Genomic DNA, 10615 nt, shown 5'->3' on the forward strand with positions numbered 1-10615 from the left:
GGAGGCTCAGGCCGCACATAAGAAAGTAGAAATGAAGACTCAGGCCGCTGAAATGGAGGCTCACGCCACACATAGGAAAGCAGAAATGGAGGCTCAGGCCACAGAAATGGAGGCTCAGCCTGCATCAGAAAGCAGAGAAAGAAGCTGAAGTCACACGTCAAAAGTCAGAAATTGAAGTTTTGGAAAAACAATGTGAGCATGCCACAGCCATGGCAAGTTTAAGGGTCTTAGAACAAGCCGCTAGTGAAAACAAAAGAGACAACAGTTCCAGACACTCAGTTGTATCTTATGTCCCAGATTCTTCACACACCTCTCCAGAACGTCAACTCCCTGTCACAACAGCCAAAGTACTCAATCAAAGTCTCATCTCTGCACATACTGTACCTCAAGACGATTTGCCCTTATATCCTCCAATACATCAGACTGCAGCATCTCAGCTAGCCGCAAACACTGGTATGTATTTAACAGACTGTCCACCTTACTTTGGCACCAACAGAGTACCTCCTAGCAAACGCACTACTCTACAAACCAACAAGCCAATGGACTTTAACCTATCTGGCGGTATGATTATTTCAGATTTTTGGTGCTGAAAGCGGTACCATTATTTTGCATGGAAATTTGACGTTTTATATTGTAGGCCTGTAATTCTTAGGAATAACTCACTTAAATCTGTCCAAACCAGAGTCTAGTAAACATCCCGGGTAGGATAAAACTTGAAACACAACATCATAAATTATAACTTACTGTAATAAATAATCATAAAAAAATAATGTAATAATACATTTAATTCAATATCATAATCAAACCAAAAACACTGAAATTTGAAATCTAGCGCCAAGTTCGCACATCGCTGAGCAAAGTCGCAAAATCGTTTTCAGTGTCTGATGACGAATCATTATCACTCAATTCTGCAAGTGGTTCTGATTTACTATCGCTGTTCTCTAGCTGGTCTAAAACCGCTTTTGACCTAAAGGGATGCTTTTTGGACGCCATGGATGTTTCTCAGTTTCCAGGCAGAAAGAACAGTAAAAATGTAGGCAGGGCACAGGACAAAGCACTAGGGACAAAATGTACGTGAAATGGTTTGATACAGTAATGTTTTACTATGTGATTTTAGTGAATGTCCCTTTTTGTCATTTTCAAATTTTCCGCCGTTCTGTCCCCCGTACATCCCGACACTCGCAGGGGACGGAACCCAGATGACAGATGTCGGCATCCGCCGGAGGACATTGCCGTGGACACTGCAGGAGGGACATCGCGAGAGCGCAGGACAAGGTAAGCAATCGAGGGATCGCGGAGCAGCGCCGCATGGTAAGCCCGAGTGTTACCGCTTGTGGTACTGAAACTTTACCCCGAGCTACACTCGGGAATACCGCCAGGGAGGCTACGCCAGCTCCGGCATTGAATGCCTTAGCAGCAATATATGTTCCCAAATCACTCCACGTAAGTCCACCAACCGTCACAACCAACTCTGTTCCACCTGCAGTCATGCACCCAAAATATGAAAACACGGACATGTCACAGTTTGCTAAATACATGCTCCGCAGAGAGCTTGTTAAGACAGGCCTCACCCAGTTTGATGACAAGCCTGAAAATTACAGAGGCTGGAAATCCACTTCTAAGGCCACAATGAGTGACCTAGACATCAATGCCACAGAGGAATTAGATCTACTCATCAGATGGCTAGGTCCCCAGTCTACTGAAGGCACCAAGAGGCTCAAACCGTTCATATTGACAACCCTGCTGCAGGCCTTAATGCTGCTTGGGTCAGACTTGAACATATCTTTGGCAGCCCAGAGGCCATTGAAAAGTTGCAAAGCTTCCCAAGGATTTCTGCTAGCGACAATCTAACGTTTCAAGAACTCAGCGATGTGCTATTAGAGCTTCAATTTGTTAAGCCTGACATCAACTTACCTGGTCTCGGTTACCTTGACACCTCTCATGGCATCAAATCTATTGTTCTCAAGCTGCCATATGGAATTCAAGAAAGATGGGCAGCGCTTGAATCAAAGTATAAGGAAGAATATAGAGTTGCCTTTCCTCCTTTTTCCTACTTCTGCGAGTTCATCAAAAGAATTGCAGACACTAAGAATGACCCAAGTTTCTCATATGGGGACTGTAACCTTCTCAGTACACTCTCTCCCAAGACCTACGAACACACGTATGTTGCACAGAGACCGTAGAGGTCCAGCATCAGTGAAAATGACTAATGTTCTACCTGGATCTGCTACAGTTCTTGAAAAGACTGATCAAAACAAGAGAATTGAGGACCCAAATCGCCAGTGTCCAATACATAACAAACCACATCCACTTAAGAAATGTATTGGCTTCAGAAAGAAAACCCTCTAAGAACGTAAGAAACTTTTGAAGAAATTTGGGGTTTGCTACAAATGCTGTGCCTCCACAGAACACTTTGCAAAGGACTGCAAAGCGATCATCAAATGTATAGAGTGTGACAGTGATGACCATGTGCAAGCTCTTCATCAAAATTTGCACAACTCTACTATGCCCACAAACAATCTTCCTGAGGCAAAGCAAGGCGGGGAGCTCCCAGATCAAGCAGCACCTACCACCCCAGTGTTCTCTACATGTACAGAGGTCTGTGGAGAAGGATTCTGCGACAAATCCTCTGCAAAGATATATGCTTGGTCCATGTATACCCCAAAGGTCAACCTGAAAAGGCAATAAGACTATACTATTCTGGATGATCAGAGTAACAGATCTCTTGCAAGAACACAGTTTTTTGAACTGTTGAACATAACTGGAGATGCTCTGCCTTATACTCTAAGCACTTGTTCCGGCACTACAGAAGTCTTAGGTAGGAGAGCCAGTGGTCTTGCAGTTGCTCCTCTGAATGACAATCTGGAAATATCTTTGCCCACTATCACTGAGTGCTACCAGATTCGAAGCATCAAAGAGGAGATCCCTACTCCTGAAGCTGCTTTTCACCATTCTGACTTAAAGCACATAGCCAACCAAATACCAGCCCTCGATGCCGATATCCTGCTGTTACTTGGTCGAGACATCCTAAGGGTGCACAAAGTTCGTAATCAAATCAACGATCCACACAGTGCACCATATGCTCAGCGTCTGGATCTAGGATGGGTCATCATAGGCAATGTCTGTCTAGACAAGGACAGGAAGTCCTACTCAGTCGCTTCCTTTAAAACACATTTCCTGTCAAAGGGACGAACAACTTGTTCTGCACAACAACCACATAAATATATTGTAAAAGAAAGACTGTTTGAAAAAGGTGCACAACAGCACATTATACAAGACAATAAGAAAGCTTTTAATCTCTGGGATGACAACATCGGCAACACAGTGCTCGAGGTAACCACTAAAGACAATGAGTTGGCAGCTACCATAGAAGACAAAGAATTCTTGAAGACTATGAGTAAAGAGTTCTACCAAGATGATCCCAACAGTTGGGTAGCACCGCTACCATTTCGTACCCAAAGAAAGAGACTACCAAACAACAGGGTACAAGCAGAATCACTGTTTGTTTCTTTAAATCGCAGTTTGAACCAGAAGCCTGAGATGAAAAAGCACTTTGTGGACTTTATGCAGAAGTTGTGTGAGAGAGATAATGCTGAGCCTGCATCTCCTCTTATGGAAGGAGAAGAATGTTGGTATCTACCATGCTTTGGTGTCTACCATCCTCACAAGCCTCATCATATTAGAGTGGTCTTTAACCGCAAGTGCTCGTCATGAAGATGTCTCCCTCAGTGACAACCTTCTCACTGGGTCTAATCTGAAAAAGAATCTTATACGAGTTTTACTTTGCTTCAGACAAGAGCCAATTGCTGTTATGGCTGATATTCAGCAGATGTTCCACTGTTTCATCGTCCGTGAAGACTACAGAAACTTCCTCAGGTTTCGATATTAATAATTATGTCAATGATGAAGTCATAGACTATCGAATGAAGGTACATGTTTTTGGTAACAGTCCTTCTCCTGCAGTAGCAATTTATGGACTGAAGAAAACAGCTCAAGAGGGTGAGAAAGAATTTGGATCTGATGCAAGACAGTTTGTCGAAAGGAATTTCTATGTAGACAAAGGACTCAAATATCTGCCCAATGAAGAAGAAGCTATCGACCTTCTCACTAGAACCCAGAACATGCTTGCCACTGCAAACGTCAGACTTCACAAAATCATCTCTAACAGCGACAAGGTCATGATAGCCTTTCCTTCTGATGACCATGCTATCAGTGTGAAGAAATTTCAACTAGGATCTGACCTTTCTGTTACACAACGCAGTCTTGGATTGCTTTGGAATGTTAAACAAGAAACATTCACATTTCAAGCATCAGCCTGTTACAAGCCCTTCACAAAGCGAGGAGTATTGTCTACAGTAAACAGCATTTATGATCCATTTCATTACACCTCTCACCATTCAGGGTAAGATACTGCTGAGACAACTTACTTCTGAAAGTTCAGACTGGGATACCCCTTACCCAAGGAGAAACAACAAAGGTGGGAATCTTGGAAATAGTCTCTAAAAGCATTAGAGTATGCAATGGGTCTCTTCATGCTCTCGGTGGTTATTTCTTTAAGGCCTTGAGGATATCCCATTCCTCTAATGCCTGTGAAACATGACCTGTCCATGTTTCAAAGTCATCCTCTCATGATGGACAGGGACTCTTCCTGAAAAAAACCTCAGTTTTCCTCAGTTTAACAGAAATGGAACTGTTCTTCATGAGGTTTTCCACCAGCTTTGCCACATCTGTAAAGAGGGATGCAGGAGGGAATCCTGACGTTGATGCAGAGGATGCAACAACTACCTCGGGCTCTGGCGCAGTCTGGCTGGAACTCTCTGGATTTGCATCTGGCACTCCCAGCTCGACCAGGTAACCTCATTCTCGGAAACAGGCAGGAATCCTCTTTCTCCACTCCAGTAGTACATAAGTGTGAGAGGTGTCTTGAGCTGTTTTCCTGTCCAGTATGAACAACTCACTGATCAGCAACTAGTGCCATCACTGCCTGTCAAATCTGCTCTTCTGTCTAGGTATTTTTGGGATATCAGCCTCCACGTTCGACTCCCACCAGCCATTCTGCTCCTCACCGGGGTTGCCAACACCCCCTCAAGTGAAATTCACTGACAGGACACCCAAAATTTACAAAGGGCACCAATTTTTTTTTTACTGACAAAAATCATGGAATTTACTGACAGAGCCACATTTTTTTCTTGACACTTCAAAAAAAGTACATGAAATAGCTGTTTTAAGTGGAAAACAGTGCAAATATCAATATATAAGCTAAAACAACATACACCTAGTGCTATTAGCAATGTTTTTAAGTTATAAGAAATGTAAAAAAAACATATTTCTTCATTTCCAAGAAGGCCAGTTTAATAAAACCCAGCAGTTTGGTCACCTGTATCCAATTGGAGTGTTTTCCCTTCAATTACAGTCCCATAGGCAATTAGCCACCACCACAGAAATTGGGGGGGAATCCCAGGATCAATAGAATAGATGTCCCCGTCAATTTCTGTTGTGAATTTGAATGGAATGGTAAACAGGGAGAGTGAAAGGTGAATCTTTCCAGCTGAAGCACAGATACATTATTAAAAACTGACATAGCAGTTACCAAAGAGACAGTAATGCCAATCCATTGTTCAAATAATTCTTCACATTGACAGTACACAAATAGGTGGCCTCTTGGCGGCTGGGCCTGGACACCGAGTGGCTGCATATTTGAGTACCATTTGTAAACAAACGTGCCCGGAGCTCGTGCCATGTGTGCTCCCAGCACATATGTCGGCATCCCACAGAAAAGTCCTGATCTCTCCTTGTGATCGAGACCTTTCTGATCATGTAACTGCCGTGACAGCCAATCATGGCAGTTATATGACCCTAAACCCCGCCCCACCCCCCGGTGTCAGAAACCCCTTAAAGGGCCAGGAGGCGCTGGCACGAAAGGGTTAAAGGAGCTTGCAACAGTTTTTAGTCAAACAGGTGTCCCCGTGTGAGGGCTTCCCCTCAACATCTGCTCCAGTGAAAACTGCTGCAAGAAATACTTAGAATACCATTTAGGCCTATAGTGGCCGTGGCCTTAACTGTAACCAACATTTTCAGAAGTCAAACTATAATATTATGTGTGTACAAGTACTTTTAATGCTATTACAGTACAAACATCATTCCTGTTGTACAAATCATATGAAGAACCTCATGCTGGGAAGCAACAGTCTGTAATAGTCCTACACCAACACCACCACAACATCATCTACCTCAGCAGTCCCATGGGGAAGGGAAAGCATATTTTTTCCAAATGTAACTAGAAGTAGGAATCTAGGTATTTTCAGATTGTCTTCAAGGATACATCTTTGTCCTACCATTTGCCAATAAGCAGCATATGTGAGAGTCACTGTGTGACTCTGGGGAACATCTATGAAATCTGTCACTTGATATTCAATAAATTCAGTATACAGTGTGTCAAAATCAGATGGGGGAATAATCTGTGGAAAATATTTAGCTAGTTTAATAGTGTCCCCAAAATTTGCAGTAGACCTGTTTGAAGGTTTTAGCAAACCCAACAGCTGAATGATTCCAATGTTTCCAATGGGCATGCAATTTGTTAATGGAAGTTACTGCTCTTGTGTAAAATGTTGCTTGGACCATGAACTGTTGAACAGCTGACAAAAAATCTACTGTAGACAGATGTTCCCTTGTTTGGTTGCCAATGAAAAAGCTGTCTGTTGATTCGAAGTTAGCACAGTTAGTGTGGTCAAATGCAATCAGTGCATTATTTTCAAGGGTAATTAAGACTTTTAGGCAGTTGGCAGTACTTCAAGTACAAGTCAGGTAGCATAGGGGAATTGCTCTGGAAAATTTGATTGAAGAGGGTGAAATTTGGCAGTACTGATTGAAAGAACAGAAAGTAGTACTTAGTGCTAGGATCCTGTAGCAAGAGACTTATTTGTTCCACAGTTAACAAGCGGTCTGCATCTTCACTAAAAGTAACTTAACAGGGCTTCATATTGACTGAGAATGCAGTTGACACACTCAAGCACAGAGAGTCATCTAGTAGAACAAAGATGTAAAATCTTTAAACAATCTGCCTCAACAAATTCCTGAAATTCATTATACAAACGTATGCGTTTGCAACTATGTGAAAAGTGGTTATGTACATATGTGCAAAGTTGCTGAACAGTTTTAGGTAAGGCTTTACAGGCATCTGCAGCAATATGGCAGGTACAATGAATGTGAAAGATGAAAGGCTGATCTATTTTGAAGTGGGATAGTACAGTTTCTTGGACCAACCATTACACTTGCACCATCTGTACTAAGCGCTATAACATTTTTCAGGGGGATACTATCTTCCACAAAACACTGATTAATGTGCTCAAAAGTTGTATCAGTAGTAGCTTCTGTAAGATGAACAATGTGGTAAAACTGGTACTGGATTTTACCAGCATCTTAATCAAAATAATCGTAATAATGACCACCATGGCTAATTTTTTGGTTGTCGAGATGTCTGTAGTTTCATCAATCAGTAATGAAAAGTGACAAGAGGAAAGTTTATGGCACAACAGCTGATTATTGCACGTTGCCAATTACATTAGCATGGACCCTTTGGTATGCTTACAAGAGAGGGAATTGCAATGTTGGAGTCTGGAAGCCAGTGAGCCATGCAACCGTAGTGGAAACATTTTTTGGCAATAAAATTGGTTATTTTCAACTCAGGTAAACAAGTTTTTTTTTATTAGTCAACACTTCTGAGTCTGTGCTTTGTTTAGCAAACGTAATAATTCCAGACTCCTTGGACTTCATGGACTTCAGTATTTGAACTACAGATGACAACCAGTATTTGAACTACAGTTTTGTTAGCCATGAGCCTAAGAAGGAGCAATGTCTCAGTTTCTTCTGTTTTTTTCACAGGTGGCTCAGGCCTTGACCCTTCCATTCGTAAAGTGCAAATCAGCACACTGCCACTGCAGTCTTGTGTCTTTTCTATTTTTCTCTCTCTCTCTGTCTTCTCTTTCTTTCTCTCTTCATTTCTTTCCTCCCTCTGTACTCTCTTTCTTTCTCCATCTTCTCTTTCTTTCTCTATCCTTTTCCTTCTTTCCTTTCATTCTTGCTTTATTTCTATGCCTCTCCTTCCTTCCTTCTCCTCGCTGACGTGGCCTACCACTTTGTTGCTCGCAATTACTTAAAATTTGTTATAATATCACTAACAGTTGACCGTGGAATATTTAGTAGCAAGGAAATTTCACGGATGGACTTATTGCACAGGTGCCAACCTATCACGGTACCACGCTTGAATTCACTGAGCTCCTGAGAGCAACCCATTCTTTCACAAATGTTTGTAGAAGCAGTCTGCATGCCTCGGTGCTTGATTTTATACACCTGTGATCATGGAGATGATTGGGTCACCTGAATCCAATGATTTGGAGGGGTGTCCCAATACGTTTGGCAATATAGTGTAGCTTTGCTTATTGTCATTCTGAAAAACTTAAAACAACAAACCATCATTTAGACTACAACCAGTGGGAATTACCAATAAATGCGTGTTCAATCACCATAGAGGCCAAAACCATGTGAAAAGTGTGTGCTTATCAAATAAAGTGCTGAACATACAAATATATCACAGTCAACATTCATGTAGAATTCACGTTTTCAGCTTGGCACTATTGGTGGTATCAATTTGGGATTAAGATGGCGATTAATGTGGACTCTACATGAATGTGGACTGTGATATATTTGTATGTTGATAGTGTAATTTAGCACTGTTAATTAATTTGCAGCACTGGGTTCTGGCATTAGCTACAGGTTTAAGACAATGCTACACCTTTTTCAGATCTCCTAATGTACAGAATATAATTTCAGCAGCAGTCCCTGGTCAGCACTCTTCTCCTGGGCAGCACAGTATCAAATAGCTCCAGGAAACTCAACTGCAACCTTGTGGTCCTTTCTCCCTTTCCTCTCTGCAGCCTCCCCACACCACTTCTTGCTCTGTTGCATCAGCTGATAACCGTCCTCCAAGATGGCTGCCCCCTACAATGGAGACAAGCATTGAAAACCGGTCTCTTCAAAGAAGATTGATGCACTTCTGCATTAATGAATATTCAGTTTAAGCATACATCATTAAAAAAAAGGTGTGTTTTTTTTTTTTTTTTAAATCATACTAACCTAGGTGGTACAGCACTGATCCAATGCTGCATCTGTCCCCGCCGCCTCTATGGGTGCAAACTGAGTGATCAGACACTGCTGATCGCTCAGTTCTTCCTGTCACTTTGAGCAGAGAGCCGGTGACTGTCAGTCACCACTGTCTGCTCTGCCCACCCCCCAGCGCTGGGATGTATTGGGGGCGAAGTGGCTGGCTCAGGCTCTCAGCTGAGCCAGGTGCCAATCAAGACGTCTTGGTGGATTCCAACTTTAAAGTCGGGATCTTTCCCCAGCCTGGTCTGGCCGAGTGACTTCAGCCAACAGCAGACTTTAGCCTACTGTTGGCTGAAAATGGGTCACAGGAGTGCAGAACGAATGCACTCCTGTGATCCACAGAAGTACAGAGAGAGCTTTGGCCTTGCTTCTCCTTTAATCATACACAAAGAAGTCTCATACGCATTAAAGAAAAGAAAAACAGTATACCTCCACATGCTATTTAAATTGTACAAGTCCCTCATCACAGGTTTATTTTACCTAGTCTGGAGTTCTAAGCTTCAAACTACCACCCAGATTGTCCCTGGACATTTTACCTGGCAGTTTTTGGTGCTGTACCATAAGACCTTTTAACACTAAGCATTCCTGTAACCCACGTTAACCCTCCTTATAACCCTGACACTAAGCCTCACTCTAACCATCCCTGTAATCAAAATCCTAACCTTCAAATTAACCTTCCCTGTAACCTAAACTTTAAAACTACCCCTCACCCTGTAGCCCCATTGTTCACACTAACCATCTTTATAATCCCACCCTAATGCAAACCTTTCTTGAAGCCCAAAACCTAATACTTACTCTTACACTAGCCCTTCCTATAAACCAAATCCTTATGCTACCCTGACCCTAGCTCCCCCTGTAAGTTCAACCCTGACCCTAACACTAACCCTCCCTGCATTCCCAAACCTAACACTAAATCAAAGGTCTTTAACTGGGCCTGGTGAGACATTACGCCCTCTGGAACTACCTTTACTGTTAAGTACTGACTTTGAAGGTTCTCTTTACAACTGAAGTATGCTTGATGCCTTAGTTATAAGGTGGCTTGAAGGGACTCTGTTGTGGTGTCTAGCATCACACTCCAGAGAGTTAATATAAAAATTCAACCCACATTATGTAATCTGTCCATTTTCCGAGCTTTGTTGAGAAACACGAGGCTAAGCAGACATGACCATGACTGACCTACACAAATGCTGCATCTCAGATTTCACAACATAATCATTTCATCCAGCAAAGCCAGCACTTAATGAGCAAATACATAACATTAACTGAAGTACTGCCTGAGCATTTCCCTCCAAGCTATCATTTGGTTTGCATAACATATTTTTCTAAATTAATTAATAATTATTATTTCATCCCTGTGCTGTTATGGATAATTACATTGGGGTGGCACTGTGCTAATCTCACAATTGTAAAACTGTTTGATTTTAAGATTTTAAAAGTATCCTGTCGAGAAAAG

Source organism: Staurois parvus, unplaced genomic scaffold (genome assembly GCF_062004578.1).
Source record: "Staurois parvus isolate SC_StPar_1 unplaced genomic scaffold, SC_StPar_1.0 ptg000336l, whole genome shotgun sequence".
Taxonomy (NCBI): Eukaryota; Metazoa; Chordata; class Amphibia; order Anura; family Ranidae; genus Staurois; species Staurois parvus.